Below are 17,183 nucleotides of genomic sequence, written 5' to 3' on the forward strand. Positions count from 1 at the left end.
CTAAGGGAGCCTAGCCCGATTCCTCCTGGCCGTCTTCTGCTACGGGAGCTGTGCGGCTTCGGGCAGCAAACTACCAAAAGTACCCCTCCCCTTAAAAGAGGTTAGCAGACCAAGCGCTCTGCTAACCCCGTTGGGTTGGTTGTGTGCTGCCACTGCGTGGCTTCACGCCATGGCAGCACACGAGGAGACCCCAGTCAGGAGGCTAAAACATGCCTCCCGGCCCCGGGGGTCTCTCCAGAATGCCTTGTGTGCTCGTGCAGGGCATCCTGGAACTTCTGGGGGCCATGCGCCCCCTGATCCCCATAGCCCCTGCCGGCTCCATGATGGAGACGGCAGCCATGTGGGCAGCTGATCCAGTCACCCAGAGAGGAGGCCGTGATTGTCTGCAGGGAGGTAAGCGCTTTTGGGCTTCCTCCCCACAGAAGGCAGTAACCTCCTGCGGCAATCATGAGGATCGCTTCAATTATTCTTTTGAAAGCAACCACCTCTCCCTCTGGTCCATGCCAGAACATCAGCACAGAAATAGTGGAGTGGGAGTGCTCAGCCTTATCTGAGTTCCTGTGAAGATGAATAGTGCAACAACAACAACAACAATTTATATTCCGCTTTTCAAAACAGTTTCCAAAGCACTTTACATGGAGAAATAATAAATAAATGAATAAGATCGATCCCTGTCCCCAAAGGGCTCACCATCTAAAAAGAAACATAAAATAATTTTAAAAACTTCTGGTTTAAGATGAGAGTTAAGATGGGTTTACTTTTTCACTCATGCTCTAAAGAGCATGGAAAGTCCCAATTAAGCTGCCCACCTTAACTTCTGCAGCATAGAAGCTGTAAGGACTTTGTAAGGACTTTGTACCATCTTGTATATTATGCTGTCTTTAGAAATGAGGCTCCATGCACCCACACTTTGCTTTCATCCTTCAGTTGGCCACTGGGATGGGGAGGGATGCATCCAGGCAGACATTCAACAGGTGCAGCTTCCCCAATCACTTTCTAGATATGTATCTCTACATGGCACAGTTCTGCCCCCAAATGCTGTGTACCATAGTACATGTTGAAGCAGAGAGAAATCCATCTGGTCTATCTGTAGGAAGTGATTTTGCCTGACATGGGGATCTATTGAATTTCAGGCAGAAATTCATCAAGGGCATCACTAGGAAGAAAAATCTAACTGGGCACTATGAAAAAGGGATGTTTAACTATGGATCTTACCCATGCTGCCTAAGTAGAGCCTCCATGTTCACAGGCAGTATTTCTCAGATATCGGAAATTCATGTTCAAAAGTAGAATTCTAAGCTCCTATGGGGCACTATACCTCTTGTGTAGAACCTGCATGTTCAAAGGCAGTCCACCACCACCTTATGTGACCTTAGAAAGCCCCTCACCACTGCTTCACAGATCCATTTACCCACCTGACTGCTGCCCCACATTTCCTCAAAGTCTATTGGCCACTGCACCTGCCTTGTACTCCCTTGCTTGTACAGACACCTGCCATTCTGTTGCCACATCCATGGACGGAGAAAACAAAAGCTTATACAAGGAAAAGGGAGCAGAAAGGAACATTTAACTCTAGAAGTGTAGGAGTGCTCCTAGATTTCTTTATCAGGTAGCTACATTCAGAACAAGCAAGCCACTCTCCAAATCTAATCCTTCCCAACTCTGAATAGACAACATTGCTGATCTGAGCCCCTAGTTGATTTTACCTTGCTATTGCAAGAGCTTCAGAGGCCAATAACTCAGGAAATAGTGAACAGGTGTTTTTTGTTTTTACAAAACACAGGATTATGCTCCAGCATGTATCTGAATTAAAAACAACATACATTTAAAGGGACCCTGAAAAAGGAGCCTGTTGTCACAACCAGAGATTCCTGGGTAGGAGGGGGTTAACCCAGGAATTCATGGAAGAGAAGAGGACTATCACTGGACATTAGTAATGAGGACTATGTAGAACCTTCATGTTCATAGGCAGTCTACCTCAGAATAAGAGTTGTAGGGGGGACAATGAGGGAAGTGCTGCTTCCATCTTGCTGCCCTTGGGAGCTTTCAAGATGCATTTAGCTGGCCACTGTTAGCCTTTTTTGGAAGGGTGGTATATAAATCAAATAAATAAATAAAATAACAAGATGCTTGATTTAGAAGGGCCTTTGCTCTGATCTTGCCAGGCACTCATCTCATACTGCTGTAAGAATGGAATTAGAGAAATTTGAAGAGTAGGAGAGGTCTATTACTGATTGCTAGAAATGCCTCCATATTAAGAGGCAGTATACATACAATTTCAGCTAGCCATGGTATATTAACTAGGAAGAACAGTTTTCTTCATGCTCTGCTCGTGCAGTTCCCAGAAGTATCTGATTAACGGAAACCTAAATATGCTTCACTTAGCAATATCCTATTGATTTGATAGGACCTTGCACCTCTCTAAGCATTAAGCAACAGACACAGGCCAAATTTGGACGTAACACGAAACCAGAGTCACACGGGGTAGAGGTTGGAACTCTGTTACTTCTGAATGCGTATATCAAGCCAGGTTGCTCTATAGAGGAAAGCCGCAGGGATGGGTACCCTGGTGTCTGCGCTCCCTGTCTTGGTGACTGCCGCCAAGCAGCTGTCAAAAGTGTGCCCCCTACCAGTCTGTCAGTCAATGTACACATGTGCGCCCTTTCTTGTGCCCTGAAACAGTGACCCCACTTTCCTGGGGTTGCTGCAATTGGCACTCCCCTCTCCGGCGATTCTCCATGGTGGCAGTTCTGCATATGGTGCAATGCTGGACCAAACCCGGGAATTTTGAGTAAAGATCCACCCTGCACCCAGTGTACCCCTTGTTTGCACGCATGGCTAGGCTCTGACACACAGAGGGTTAAAATCTCCTTAGGGTATGTGCAAGTCTTCCCAGGGGAGGAGGGGGTTGCAGTGCAACAGTTTTATTGTTAACCCCTGCTAACTGAGTGAAGAAGCACTTTTTAAAAATGGCGATTCTGTTTATTTAGCAGAGGGAGAGCAACTGGCCCTATCCATCCCCAGCACTGCATCCCTCCAGTGGCTGTTGCTGGTGTCTATCTTAGATTTCTTTTTTTTATTTCAAGCCCTTTCGGGTCAGGGAGCCATTTGTTTGTTTGTTTGTTTGTCTATATATTTAATTCTCTTGGGACATGCATGCCCAGGATTTGTCGGCAGAACTCTCGTGACACGCTGCGAGAGTTCTGAAGTGAGGACTGAGTCACAAAATCTGACTAAACAAACTTTCCCTAGCCTAGACTAAACTTCCCAAAGCCAAAACCCTGGCTTCTTTTGTCTTGGACACCAAATCCTGGATGAGAATTCAAGCCCCAGCAGTTCTAGCTTCCAAGAACTGCAGTCATCCTCCAGCAGCCATCCTCCCTGGACACATATGTTCCTCTCTGCACCCCCAGCCTGCTTCTTCTAACAAAGAAAGTCCCCTTCCTCCCAACGGCTATCTAGGTCCCACCCACCTGGTGGGTTGATTGGCTGATCCCTGGAGTTCACCAGCCTGTCAGTCAGGGCAGGGTTAACTCTCAGTTAACTCTTTAGGGGAGGGGTGGTTGATCACTACAGCTCGGTTCAGTTTGAGTCTGAACCTGAGTCGACCTGAACCGGGCATGTTTGCTTTGGGCACCCTTGAACTGGAAGCCTGGCTCGGCTCGGGGTTCTGCTTTATTTAAGGTATTTTCCAACAGATCTGCACCACATTTGGAGGAGTGGTGTCTCCTTTCACCTAGTTGATATGTGCAAATGATCAGGCAGCTCAGACAAGCAATTTCTATTTTATTACTAATAAAATGCTCTTGGCTTATAATGGTAGAATATTAAAACTACTTCCCATCTTAATATACTGGCATGACTGTGCCAGTATAATAAGTTCCATTGTACATAATGAGACCTATTTCTGAGTAAACATGCATGGGATTGCACTGGAAAAATTTGGGCAGCATCAGGACTAATGCTACCCTCACGGTAGAATGTTTCACACATGTGACAATTTTTGCCAATCTCTCTTTCCCTTTTCTGCCCCCAATATCCCCTGAAAATATGTCTCTTAGGGCTGGTGGACTCACTGGCATAAACCAAGAGCAGAAGAAGGGAATATGCAAAAATCAGTTCACATGCATTGTAAAGCAAGAGTAGCATTAGTCTGGATGCTTCCCATTATTTTGTGTTCTCCAAGATTTTAATGGTAGGTCATATTGCTCAATACCATGAAGGAATGAGTATTGGACTGGGATAGATTTAGGCAATCTCGGGTCCAGCTGTTGTTGAGCAGTTTATTGTGGCTGGGGGTGATGGGAGTTCTAGTTCAATAACAATTGGATAGTAAAGTTGCCTACCTCTATTTTACAGGGTGCATCCTCTCGACTGGCATACTGGTGTTTCCTTTTAATCCCACATTCTCCCAGTGCTGTGGATACGCGCTCTCACCTCTCAGAATTGTGGATATCTTCTTTTCCCCCTAAACAATATTCAATCTGCACAATTGCATCTGCGCAGCACACTAAAAATGTGTTTATGGGGGATGTTAAGAGAAAGCGATGAAGGTTTTATTTTTACAAAGAGGAATTAGCATACAAAATTAGCAAGGTGCTGAAAGAGTATGTGGTGCAAATTCAAACTTCTTTCCTCCCCAAAGAAAGAAAAAGTGTGCCTGATAATGGAAGAGGTAGATGAATGGCTAACTCAGGGATGCATGCTACAAGATTTCTGTCCAGCTCAGTTGTAAAAAAGGTTTGTGTCCCAACAGTGTACTGTATGTTTTCACACACACACAACCCCAGGAAGTTGAGAACTAAATACTGGTAGTTTATGGATTGTATTTCACACTGTACCACAACTTCACACAATGATCAGTCAGAGATCATGCACAAACTGCCTGTCTGGATGCACCCTCAGGACCAAATTGCTAGCTTGTTCACATGACTGCTGGCAAGGTTAGAGAAGTGCCCAGACTAGGGGGTAGGTGTGCTCCCCATGTTCGGTCATGTGCTTGCAGACATTAAGGTAGGAGAAGGAGAGAATGATCATGTGCAAAGTGGCCACTAGGTAGGATGAGCACATCCTGCTCAGATTCCATCCCCAGCATTTTAATGAGGTAGGAGGAAAAGCATATCATGGTACACTAGTCCTTTTCTGTAATAAGTGTGGCAGTCCTCTGGGATTTTAGTCTTTCGGCTCCCCATCTGTGACACAGGACTAATGCTCTAGTCTCCCTTGCAGAGGTGATTATGAGAAGAAATGGATGCATGATTGTGATGTGCTCTCAGGTGTATCGATAAAGTGGGCTGATAAGTGCACTTGAAAGGGAACCTGATGTCCTCCAGAGGCAGTAGACAGATCCTTTGATGGGGGATTATCTTGCAGCAGCAGATCATATTGCATGATTGCTTTATAGCAGGAATATGGAAAAGCAGAGTTGCTTTATGTCATCTCATGGGACAATAATATCCAGGTCCCTATATAGAAATTCTTGGCTCCAGGGATAATACTGGGCCCACTCATGGTGCCTTGCCATGTAGTATTTTTTACTTACAGTTACCAGCCATCATGCAAAGGAGGTGTTTTGTGTTCTCCCCACAGGGCTGGGCTAAGGTGTGCAACCTTGAGATGCCAGAGATTGAACCTGGGACCTTTTGCATGCAAGCAGATGCTCTACCACTGAGCTACAGTCCCATCCTCTAAGGCAGGGTTTCTTAACCTTGGGCCCCCAGATGTTGTTGGACTACAACTCCCATCATCCCCAGACATGGCCTTTGTGGCTGAGGATGATGGGAGTTGATCAGAAAATCAGAAATGCAGCTTGAGGTCTGTTCCCAGAAACCAGTCTGGACAGGTGTGCAGAGGGAGCATGTTGCAGGAGATTAGCTGATATGGGGAAACAGAAGAGGCTTGCAGGGTGATGGGGCTATAGCTCAGTGGTAGAGCATCTGTTTTGTATCTAGAAGATCCTAGGTTCAATCCCTGGCATCTCCAGGTAGGGCATAGAAAGATTCCTGCCTGAAACCTTGGAGAGCCACTGCCAGTCAGTGTAGACAATACTGCTGGATTCCTATGTTCCTTTGTAGTGTCAGGAAAGTGTAGAGAGAATAGACATAGGCAAAAGGTCCTGTGAGCTGCAAGTAGAAGTACAAAGGCCTTGTCCACACATGCAGCAGCATGTGGTGGTCAAATTCAAAGGTGGTAGTAATTTAAGAGATGAAAAAGGTGTGGTTGGATTCACTTTCCCATAACATGAGAGGGTACACAGGTAAGATCAGATACAGGTTGGGAGATAATGTAAGCAAACTAACCACTTGGGTTAGTTAGTAAAAGCCTCAAGACTGATGTGTACTTAGAGCAAACATTTTGCTGAGAAAAATGGAAGCAAAAGCTTTGATTAGTTGATTGTTAAGACACATTGGCTGCTGCTGCTTTGCCAGATTGACTTTGAACGGTCATAGTTTCAGAAGAGGAAAATGTCATCACCCAAAATTTTGGATATCAGCAGATAATAATAATAATAACAACAACAACAACAACAACAACAACAATAAGGCTTAAGAATGGTTACTTGAAGACAGAGGTTTTAATACTGGTTGCGCAAGAACAGGCACTAAGAACAAATGCAATAAGAGCAAAAGTTGAAAAATCAACCACAAACAGCAAGTGCCGCCTTTGTAAAGAAGCAGATGAAACAGTGGACCACCTAATCAGCTGTTGTAAAAAGATCACACAGACTGACTACAAACAAAGGCATGACAAGGTAGCAGGGATGATACACTGGAACATCTGCAAAAAATACAAGCTACCTGTAGCCAAAAATTGGTGGGACCATAAAACTGAAAAAGTTGAAGAAAATGAAGATGTAAAAATATTATGGGACTTCCGACTACAAACAGACAAACATCTGCCACACAATACACCAGATATAACTGTAGTCGAGAAGAAAGAAAAACAAGTCAAAATAATCGACATAGCAATACCAGGGGATAGCAGAATAGAAGAAGAAGAAATAGAAAAAATCACCAAATACAAAGATCTACAAATTGAAATTGAAAGGCTGTGGCAGAAAAAGACCAAAATAATCCCAGTGGTAATTGGTGCCCAGGGTGCAGTTCCAAAAGACCTTGAAGAGCACCTCAACACCATAGGGGTCACAGAAATCACCATCAGCCAATTACAAAAAGCAGCTTTACTGGGAACAGCCTATATTCTGCGATGATATCTATAACCATTGACAATAAAATTATGGCATCCCAGGTCCTTGGGAAGGACTCGATGTCTGGATAAAACAAACCAGTCAATAACACCTGTCTGACTGTGTAAACAAGATAATAATAATAATAATAATAATAATAATAATAATAATAATAATAATAATAATAATAATAATTTGATTTCTATACCGCCCTTCCAAAAATGGCTCAGGGCGGCTTACACAGAGAAACAACAAACAAATAAAATGGAACCCTGTCCCCAAAGGGCTCACATTCTAAAAAGAAACATAAGATAGACACCATAAGATAGATAACATTTTTGCTCTTAGAATAGTCCACTAGGTTTAGGTATATTCTAACTAGGGTATGCAAAACATTTCAACTGTGAAGTATTTTAATTTGAAATGGGCTGTTTTGAGTGTTTGAGCTCAAAACAGAATACCCTCTAAAAAGGGGCCTGTTTTGAACTCGGAGTAGAACAACCCCATTTCGATTGAAATATTTTGATGTTTCGAGCGCCATTTTGGAGGGCTGTTTTCCCCTTACTGATTCATTTTCTGGCACTGGCTTCTGATTGGTTTGTGATCTCCTTGCTTCTTGGTTGGCTTGTTATCATACAAATCAAGTGTTGTAATGGGCAACTGTGCCCGAATTGGCTGCAGGGAGGGAGGAGGGCAGGGAAGAATAAAAGGAGGGAATTTCAAAATGTATTCAAATTGACTGAGAGACAAAGAGAGCCCTTACACTGTGCCTCTCTTGAAGAAGAGAATACATGAGGACAGGAGGAAGGAAAGTTTGATTTTGTGGTTTTCTTTCCCACCGCTGAGTATAATATGCAGTGCTATTGCTGCTAGAACAACCCCCCCCCCCTTCTGGATCCCAGATTGACAAAGGCAGAACTTGGGTGGCTACCTTCCTTGAGTTGTGGTTTGTTTTGTTTATGAGTGTTATGGTGAGAAATGGACAGTCACAGCTCTGTGTATATGTGTGTGAGTTGTGTAATATTTCTTGGTGATTGCTGTGGTGAGTAGGGATATGCACGAACCTGTTTGGAGGCCCTTTTACAGGTCTCCAAACAGGTTTGAACCCTGGCTGGCTCTAAGGTTCGACAGAGGTAGGTGTGTGTGTGTGTGTGTGTGTCCGTCCGCCTTTAAGGGCAGGGGAGGATACACTTACCCTCCACCATGGTTCCCCCACCGGCGCATGATTTCCAAAAAGCCTGTCGGGGTGGCAGCCTACCTCCCTGCCGCCCTGATGCCATGTTTACTGGATATACCCGGAAGTAATAAATGCATGTGCACATGTCACGCTCGCGTGTGTGCATGTCAGGTGCATGTGCGCAATGTGAGAATGCATCTAGTACTTCCGGGTATATCCGGTAAATGTGGCAACGAGGTGGCAGGGAGGTACGCTTTTGCCCCTATGGGTTTTTTGGAAATCGTGCACTGGTGGGGGAAACACGGAGGGGGAGGGGGTAAGTGCATCCTCCCCTGTCCTTAAAGGCACACCTGCAACATTAAACCGGCCCTCGCCGGTTCCATGCACATCTCTAGTGATGAGCTTCATATCTGGCCTCTAGGCTAACTCACTGCTCTGGTCTGCTTTGCTCTGGAATCTGCATTGAAAGGTTTATGCAGTCAAAAAAATGTGGCTGAAGTTGTTCTAGCTGAGGTTATGGCTATGCTTGCTGCTAAGTAAGGGTGCTGCTGTGGCAGCTGTTGCAATTCTTAGGAAGTAACCAATGCAGGCACTATGGCTGGCAGTGGATTCTGGGTCAGTGATTCCCTTTTTGGCCATTTTTGGACTGTGTTTGGCAAAATATGTTGTTCTGTGTTGGGAGGGACAGATTCCTTTTTACTGTGTCCTTCTTCAGTGTTTTTCAAGGCAGGGTTGCAAACTGCATTGCAAATTTCAAAGCAAAGCTTGTGTGCAGTGCACTCTGTGAGTGCAGCTTGTTCTGCCCATAGGGAACAATGGAGAAACTCAAAACACCCCATTGTTTTCCATGGGTAGTTCCTAGGGACACCAAAGTGGGTTGTTTGGTAGGGTGTGATGAGTACTACCTACCATCCAACCCACAAAAGAAATGGGCACATGGGTGATTTTAAACAAAAATTAAATCTTTCTCCACCCCCCCATTAGTTTTGGGGAAAGGTTTCAAATTAGTTTAAAGTTGTATATTTGCCCATTTCTTTTGTGGGTTGGGTGTTAGGTAGCACCCATCATGCTGTACCACACAGCCCACTTTGGTGCTCCTAGGAGCTACCCATAGAGAACAATGGAGTGTTTCAAGTTTCCCCATTGTTTCCTATGGCTGAAAAACCTGAAATATTTTGAGTTTTGTTTAGTTGAAACAGGTGGCTTGACCACTATTTTGAGGAAACGTTTCAACTGTTTTGCATTTTGTTTCGAGCATGAAACAAAATGCAAAATCCATTTCATGCACAACTCTAATTCTAACCTGGTGCATGACTCAGGACTAAGAGGGTTAGCTAACACAACTATAGTTCTAATGCTCCTCGGACATTTCGGTGCCCCTTGAGGGAAAATCTGTGGGGGAGACAAATGTAAGCAAGTGAATGGAAAGGGTAATACGTAATTAATCACAGCAGAGTCCCAAATGACTGATGGTTTGGCAACACTCCACAATAGTTTATTGTGAGGAACCTTAAGGAAATACACTGCATGCAAATACTTTGGACTGGAGAAATAACCTATCCTTCCCTTTCACTTGTTTGAAAAAGGCCAAACTTGATAATCTGAAGGTATAAATCCAACATGAGTTTTAATGATTATTGGTCAATTTCTTTGTCAATATAGCTACCTTTAGATATTGAGACCTGGCTCTATAATAAACAATTATGCAACCTGAGGGAGGAGCTAGGGTTATTTCCTTTAAATTTACCTATTTCCTTTACACAAAACCTCCAATTACGGTCTAAACAGATTAGGGGAAGTTTGTCCTATGGAGGTCTGACCCCTCCCCAATGTGATTGCTGTTTAAGAAGGAAAGGAATGTGCAAAATTTGTATGAATGTGAGTGTGAATCAGAAATTCCTGATTCTGTTTATTTTCTCCTGAAACTAATTATGGAATCATAACAAGCAGTTTGCCAAAAGCCCTGCTATTTTGTTATATCAGCAGTGTGGGAATCCCTTTAGTGTAGATCTTTCCTACACCTCTGCACAGCAGCAATTTAGGAGCCCCAAGATAAAAAGGGAGGAAGGGCCCTCTTACTTGTTATCCTGGCTCATGTCATGGGATGGACAGTACTGGTGTGAGAAGTAACCATGCTGGTTCCCCTTCCCACATGCTTTCAGAGATAGGATCCCTGGGGCGGGTTCATGCTGCAACAGCTCACATGGTGTAGATTAATAGAACCCCTAAATAGTCACTACCTTTCTGATAAACATTTGCAGATGGAAACCTGGGCAGGAGTAGGGGAGAGGGGGAAATCATTTGCCTTATAAATTGTACAAACAAGGGGTCTGGAATCACTGAGAAGGCAATGAGGTTGGAACCCCATGGTTGCATATTCAGAGAACCACTTTCAGCACTAAACTGCTCTTTAATTGCTGCTCTTCAGGGGACCAGCTGCTAATGCTAACATGTTTCCAATTTGAGATTCTCCCCCCCCCCCGCCCCCATCTCCTTAACCTTTCTGTGCCTGGAATACTAATATTTCATGTCCTCTTTTCCCTTTTCTGGGAGCAGTTCCAATACAAAGGGGTGATCAAACTTTTCAGTCTTTATCCTAACAAACCCCACTCCTCTCCATATCTGTCCCTGCTGTGCCTGGTTTTTCCTGCCCTAGCGGACTTTCTCCAGATGTTAGCATCATTTTTGGAAGCTGACAGTTCTCTTTGGGAGTTTCTGGCAAGGCAGATGTTTTGCTTAATTGCCTGCAGTTTTTCCTGTCCTGACAGCACAGCTATAGCTGTTTCAAGCAACCCTTTTAATTCGATTCACTTTTACTCTGGTACCTTAAATAGTGTTCCGGAAATATCTCAATGGGTAACTAGTTTGGAGTAAGAGACTGGAAGATTGCAGCCTTAATTTGGGAGTGGTTTACCAAATGTTGCCTCTTGTAGTTCCCAGTTCTCCTGGCAGCATCGACTTCAACCCACATCCCCTTGGCAAAACACACAATGATATGGCATGGGATTTTTCTCTACTACACCATGCCTTCATACCACATTTGGATACCTCATTTGCTTACGGTATTAATTAGCTGCAGTATTTTTGGTGTTGTGATGTTACTGAACACTCAGGATAGTTCCAGTTTGGTTTGTGGGCATCTTTGTGAGCACAGTCCCCGCCTTTGAATCTGATTGTGAATTCCATCGAACAGCACCATATCATTGAACAAACTGTTTTCTCCTCCGTTTAACACTATGGCCCGGCTGCTCATGCATCATAAATCCCGGACCTACCTACCTATTGACCCTTAATTAAAACTCTGCATATCACCTACTCCCATTACCGAGGGCTTGTGTTTGCATATTCAAGCATTCCGATCTTGACTCAAAGGCTGTTAACATGGCTTTGTTATTGCAAATTAACAGTCGCACCATTGATTCATGACCTAATGGCTTGTGCAGACAATCCTTGTCTTGGAATAGTAGGAGAGATGTCCCTTGGTAGTGCCAGCATGGTGGAGCCAGTGCGGTGTAGTGGTTAGAGTGCTGGACTAGGACCAGGGAAACCCAAGTTCAAATCCCCATTCAGCCATGATACTTGCTGGGTGACTCTGGGCCAGTCACTTCTCTCTCAGCCTTAACCTACTTCACAGGGTTGTTGTGAGGAGAAACCGAAGTATGTAGTACACCGCTCTGGGCTCCTTGGAGGAAGAGTGGGATATAAAATGTAAAAATAATAATAATGTAAAATGTAAAATAATAATGGTGCTATGGTCTACTTGGCTTTCCAGCAGCTTTCCTGTTTATACACATGGAGTGCAGGAGGAAAGGAGAAGGAGTCTTGCTGCATAGGAAGGAATAAAGTCTGCCTTATTACAAGAACCAATGATGTGCCCATGTGCATTCCCCATCTCTGTTCCTTGAGGGGCCCTCGAGGAACAGAGATGGGGAACACACATCCTTAACATGGACACAAATTAAACAGGAAATGACTTTATTTGCCATCATCTCCAGGCACAAGGAGCCAATCAACCCTGAGCATTGAAAATGCATCATGTGTATGAAGATAGAAAGGAAGAGGATGTTTCTTTGTGACCCCACATCCTATTCAGGAGTTTACATATTTAATTGCAAAAATGTGATGGACAAAGGAAAGAAAGGAAAGGCCTTTATTGTTTTGGGGGTCTTTTCTTCACTTTTATCTCACTTCATACTCAGATATACCCTTCACTTATGTAAGTAGTGGCAGATTCCCATTACACATATGCTTGTGGAGATTCTGCCTGGAATGAGCCGGTCACATGAGATATTGTGACCAACTTGGGCCATGGTTGGCATGATGTCGAAAATGTTTGTAAAGTGGATTCATCAGTGTGTGCAAAATTGCCCGTTGTGCTTAGGATGCATAGTTCACACACAGAGGTGCACCTAAGTAATTTTGGAGCCTGAAGGCCTTTGGACCCCCCCCCCGCTGCAAGTTAAGCATCATTTTTTAACCCACAGGTTATTGAGGGCACAAACCACACCACCCAGGACAGACAAAAGAGGATTTGGGGGGTCCCCTGGGTGTGTGGAGGCCCTGGACATTGGCCCCGAAGTCCAGGGGTAAGAGCACCTCTGCTCACACAACCAGCTCAATCCTACATCTTCTGAGCCCATTTTGAAAACAAGTGGTCTCCAAACAGGCTTGCCATGAGCACTGGGGTTATGGCAGTGACATGAAATCCAAGCCTGAATTAAAAGCATCTCTGCTTATCTGGGTTAAAACACCTCTGTGTATTTGATTATGTGAGGAAGTCTTGAGTCACGGCTTGGTTTTGGATCAGTGGATGATGGGAACTGGAGGGAGTCACGTTGGATTCATGATGCTTTTCAGATCCTGAAATACTTTCATTAGTGATCCTTTCATTCTTCCCTTTTTTGTTAAGTAATCTTGACATTTTACTAGTCAGTACTGAGAAGTTATTTGTTTTTCTAATACTAATATAACACAAAGCTTTTCATTTTAAAAATGCATTGCAAACAGCATGCAATTAATCTTCACAACAGACCTTGTGAGGAAGCAGTGAACAATTATATCTCATTTAGTCAGGCAGAGAGGAATGGCTTACCCAGGCTGGAGGCTTGGAGCACACCTTTGTGTCAAAGTCATATGAGTCTTGTACTATAATACTGTTGGGGGTAATTACTTATATAGCAGAGTATTTCAGGAGCTAACACTCCTATTACAGCAGAAGTTAACAGGGTCTCAGGGGCAACAGCTTGTAAATGAAAAGCATGGAAATTCATGTAAGGTTAAACTAATCTACTTTATTCAGAAGTACATGATGATAGGAAAAGACCTATATCTAACTTCTGGCCACATGTTGGTCAGAGAGAGACCTATAGAAGCATGGTGCTCAGAGTGAGCGAGCTAGAAGCTTTCTGGGAAGAAGAAGAAGTCAGTCACTCCCAGGAAGTTCGTGAGTACATTCTATCAATAGAGGGGTCATAGAGGCAGAGATAAATAGGAAAAGAGCAGGGGACCCTTTCTGTCTCCACTCCCAATACCCCTAGTGGTCATTAGGGTTACTTGTGCAAAAGGTCGGTGCCATCTGGAGCTGGTTCGCCAACAAGTACCAGGAGCAGTTAAGTTAGGAAACAAAGGTGACAGTGTGTTTACTTTGGAGTCACTGCAGTACAGCCAGTGAAACTACACTTAAGGAAAGTATTTGTGGATACTAGGAAGACTGGAAAACTCTACTAAACCCAGATTTAGATTCATGTGGATCCATTCTAAACCAGACCTCAAGCCATCCAGGATCATGTCTAGTCTGAGATAAATATCCGGATGAGCATCTAGAAGCCTCCAGGTTCACAGAATATACCAAAGACACCATCAAACCTTAAATAATTTGAACCTTGGATATCTCATTATGTCTCTCCTCCCACCATCCCATATGTCAAGATCCTTGAGTAAGGTGTGGCTCTGAATACAGTTGCCAACAGAGGCAGGATGAGTTATTACAAAGAATGGGGTCTTTTCTGTAGTGGCACCTTCCGGGTGAAATTCCCTCCCTTGAGAGGTCTTGCCAGTCCCATTCTATCCAGTTGTATAGAGAACACTGATGAAAACATCTCTGTCTCATTCCAGGCCTTTGGGACTGAGGGCTGACCTAGAAAATGTTCTGTTGCTGATGCTATATGCCACTATATTGTTGCTTTATGGGAAGACATTTAATAGCTACGTTTGATCATTTTAACTGTTTTAAAGCCCCTTTAAGTAATGGACTTTAAATCAGAATATGAATGTAATATATAAACACTTTGTAGAGGGGGATTAAATATTAACTTGCTGCTTAGATGCCCTGAGGCTCTGTGTCAACCCAGGCTTGGGTTCCCAGTAATAGGTGAATTTGTAGGGATGCTCAGCTAAATGGCTGTCAGGATTTAGCTCCTCCCGCAAGCCTCATAGGCAATATACCAGTAACTGGTGGCAGCTCAGTAATGGCAAGGGAAGGCGACAGCTTCAAGGGGTACCCGCAGGCATCCCACCCTGCCCCACTGCTGCCTGTGTACATCGCCTCACCAGCCTGCCACTCCCTGTGCCTCCTGCTGCCTTCCCGTTCTTTCTTCTCCTGCCTGCCTACCTCCATGCACCTGGGAGGTAAGCAGCAAGAGAAGGCGCAAGTGACATGTGTGGGAGCTGGGGTGGAGCTGGCTCAGCTAGCCTAGCCCCTTGGGCAGAGCCAGCTGGGTCAGCTCCCTCCACCCCACCTCCCTAGCATCCTGCTTTCCCCTTATCCCACCTGCTGAGTATTTGTGGATGGGGTTTAAAAACCCCACCCCTATGTACACAGTGGGTAAGCGCTGGAAGAAGGGAGCAGGGAAAAGCGGTGCCTCACGTGCTGCCTTCCCTTTCTCCTGACACTTACTTTCTGAGCGTGTAGGGATGCGGTTTTAAAATGATGGGAGAAGAGAAAAGCAGCACGCTAGGGAGGTGGGGTCTTTGGTACTCTCTTCACCAGGGTGTGTGGCCAGTCTAAGGGGCATGGGGGCAACACTTAAACCATCACTGCCAGGAACCATCCTTTCCCCATGGATTCCCTCAGCGAGAACCCCTGAGTTGAGCATGAGAGGCTTCATCCCCACTTGCACAAAGGACAAATCACCTTTCCAGCAAAGAGGCACCATTTAAAGTGGAAACTCTCTTATATTTAGCAGGGAGAGAGCAACTGTCCTTATTCAACCTACTAGCATAGATCCGGGCGGTTGCTGCTCACTCCCAGAGGCCATTGCTGCTGTTTCCCTTCTGCTTCTTTTTAGACTGTGAGCCCTTTGGTGAAAGGGGACCATTTTCTCATTCATTTTGCTATGTAAACCATGTAGAGAACTTTTTGGGGTGTGTGTGTGTGTGTAAGAATATATATATCATCACCAGCTAGGACCACTCCTTCCATACTCAGCCTCCTCTTAGTGTCTATGGTTTATGTAGGCCCTGGCTGCACTTTTTTTCCTCCAGTGTTGCCAATGCTTCTCTTTCTCACTTCCATTGACTCCTAGCTATACTTAGCCGCATTCTGTACAATCCTAGCTCTTCTGAGCTGGGAGATGTGTCATGTTAGAGGTGTTTGCACATTTTAATCAAACAGCTTCAGGAGCTTCTTGTTCCCTTGAAGGGAAAGACTGGAAGGTTGAGGCCTAAGAACTGCAGTCAACTGTTAATAACAAACGCCCCTCAAGGGAGGTTGCTTATGGACAGTCATCAGCACTGAATGATAGGCCTGTTTCTTTTATTAGGGTTTTCTGGGCTTTTATTAGAATTTGTTGTGCCATTTTCATAGGAAGGGAGGAGCACATTTTCTAGAAGGTCATCAGATTTTAAAGATGAATGCAGAGATACCAAGGCCACAAAGTGTTTATAGAGTTGAGGAGCAGCTATTATTACTTCATTCTACTGGGCAGACAGAAAAAAAGGCTTGCCCAAGGTCACACAGGATGTCAGTGACAGCATTGTTGGCACCATGTTCCTGGGGAGCCTCAGAGACATGCCTTTGTGGGCCGCCTTAGTAGCCAATAAGCACTCCAAGGTACTGTAACTGTGTGGGCTTCCCTTAGCAGCGGTGGTGATTCGGAGTGTTTTTCAGCAGCCATATTGGCAGCCACTGAGGCTATTCCCACGATCACGGCAGCTTAGCACGCTTTCCAGTGATCACTGGAACCCGCAAGCCCTGTGGTTCCATGGCATCTAGCCCACCTAGGAACCTTTGCCCTTAAACGTCGGTGTCCTCTATCCCCGCCCTCCAGAAGCAGTCTTAAGTACTACAGGAACTCAACAAAAGCAAGGCAACTCTCTGCAACCTCTTATAATATATCACCCAGAAAAAGACTTTTTATTCAGCTCCAACACCTAAGCTTTCTGCCCATCCTGATATTTGAGCTGCACATGGACCCAAGCAGATATACATTTTTCAGCTCAGGGGAAGGTATTCTTGATTCAGAACTTTGTGTGTGTGTTGAAAAGTGGTATATAAATAGTAGTGGTAGTAGCAGCAGCATGACCTTTCTCATGTTTCTAGGTGCTGCCTTGTTATCTCTTTTTATAAATGTTATCCCTTATTATTATTATTATTTTTAATCCCTTTTTATAAATGCTGAATGAATCCCCTGAAGATCATTTATTTCTGTACCAGTCACTAGAAAGGTGCTTTATTTTCTCCCACAAAATGATATTGATTAAAAACAACACCAAAAATCCACACCTGTTCTTCACCCTGGGTGAATGCTAGGCAGGTCGATAATAGGAAAGGACAGGGTCAGCCTTAGATATTTTGGCATCTGATGCAGCAAAAGGGAAAAA

The 17,183-nt window shown here is 44.4% G+C and overlaps 1 protein-coding gene across 4 annotated transcripts in view; it reads left to right on the forward strand.

The window, feature by feature from the left end:
* GRM4 (glutamate metabotropic receptor 4) overlaps positions 1-17,183 on the forward strand; it is a 600,709-nt gene that overhangs the window by 178,416 nt on the left and 405,110 nt on the right. The gene's annotated exons all lie outside the window — the stretch shown is intronic.

This window comes from Hemicordylus capensis, chromosome 4, assembly GCF_027244095.1.
Source record: "Hemicordylus capensis ecotype Gifberg chromosome 4, rHemCap1.1.pri, whole genome shotgun sequence".
Taxonomy (NCBI): domain Eukaryota; kingdom Metazoa; phylum Chordata; class Lepidosauria; order Squamata; family Cordylidae; genus Hemicordylus; species Hemicordylus capensis.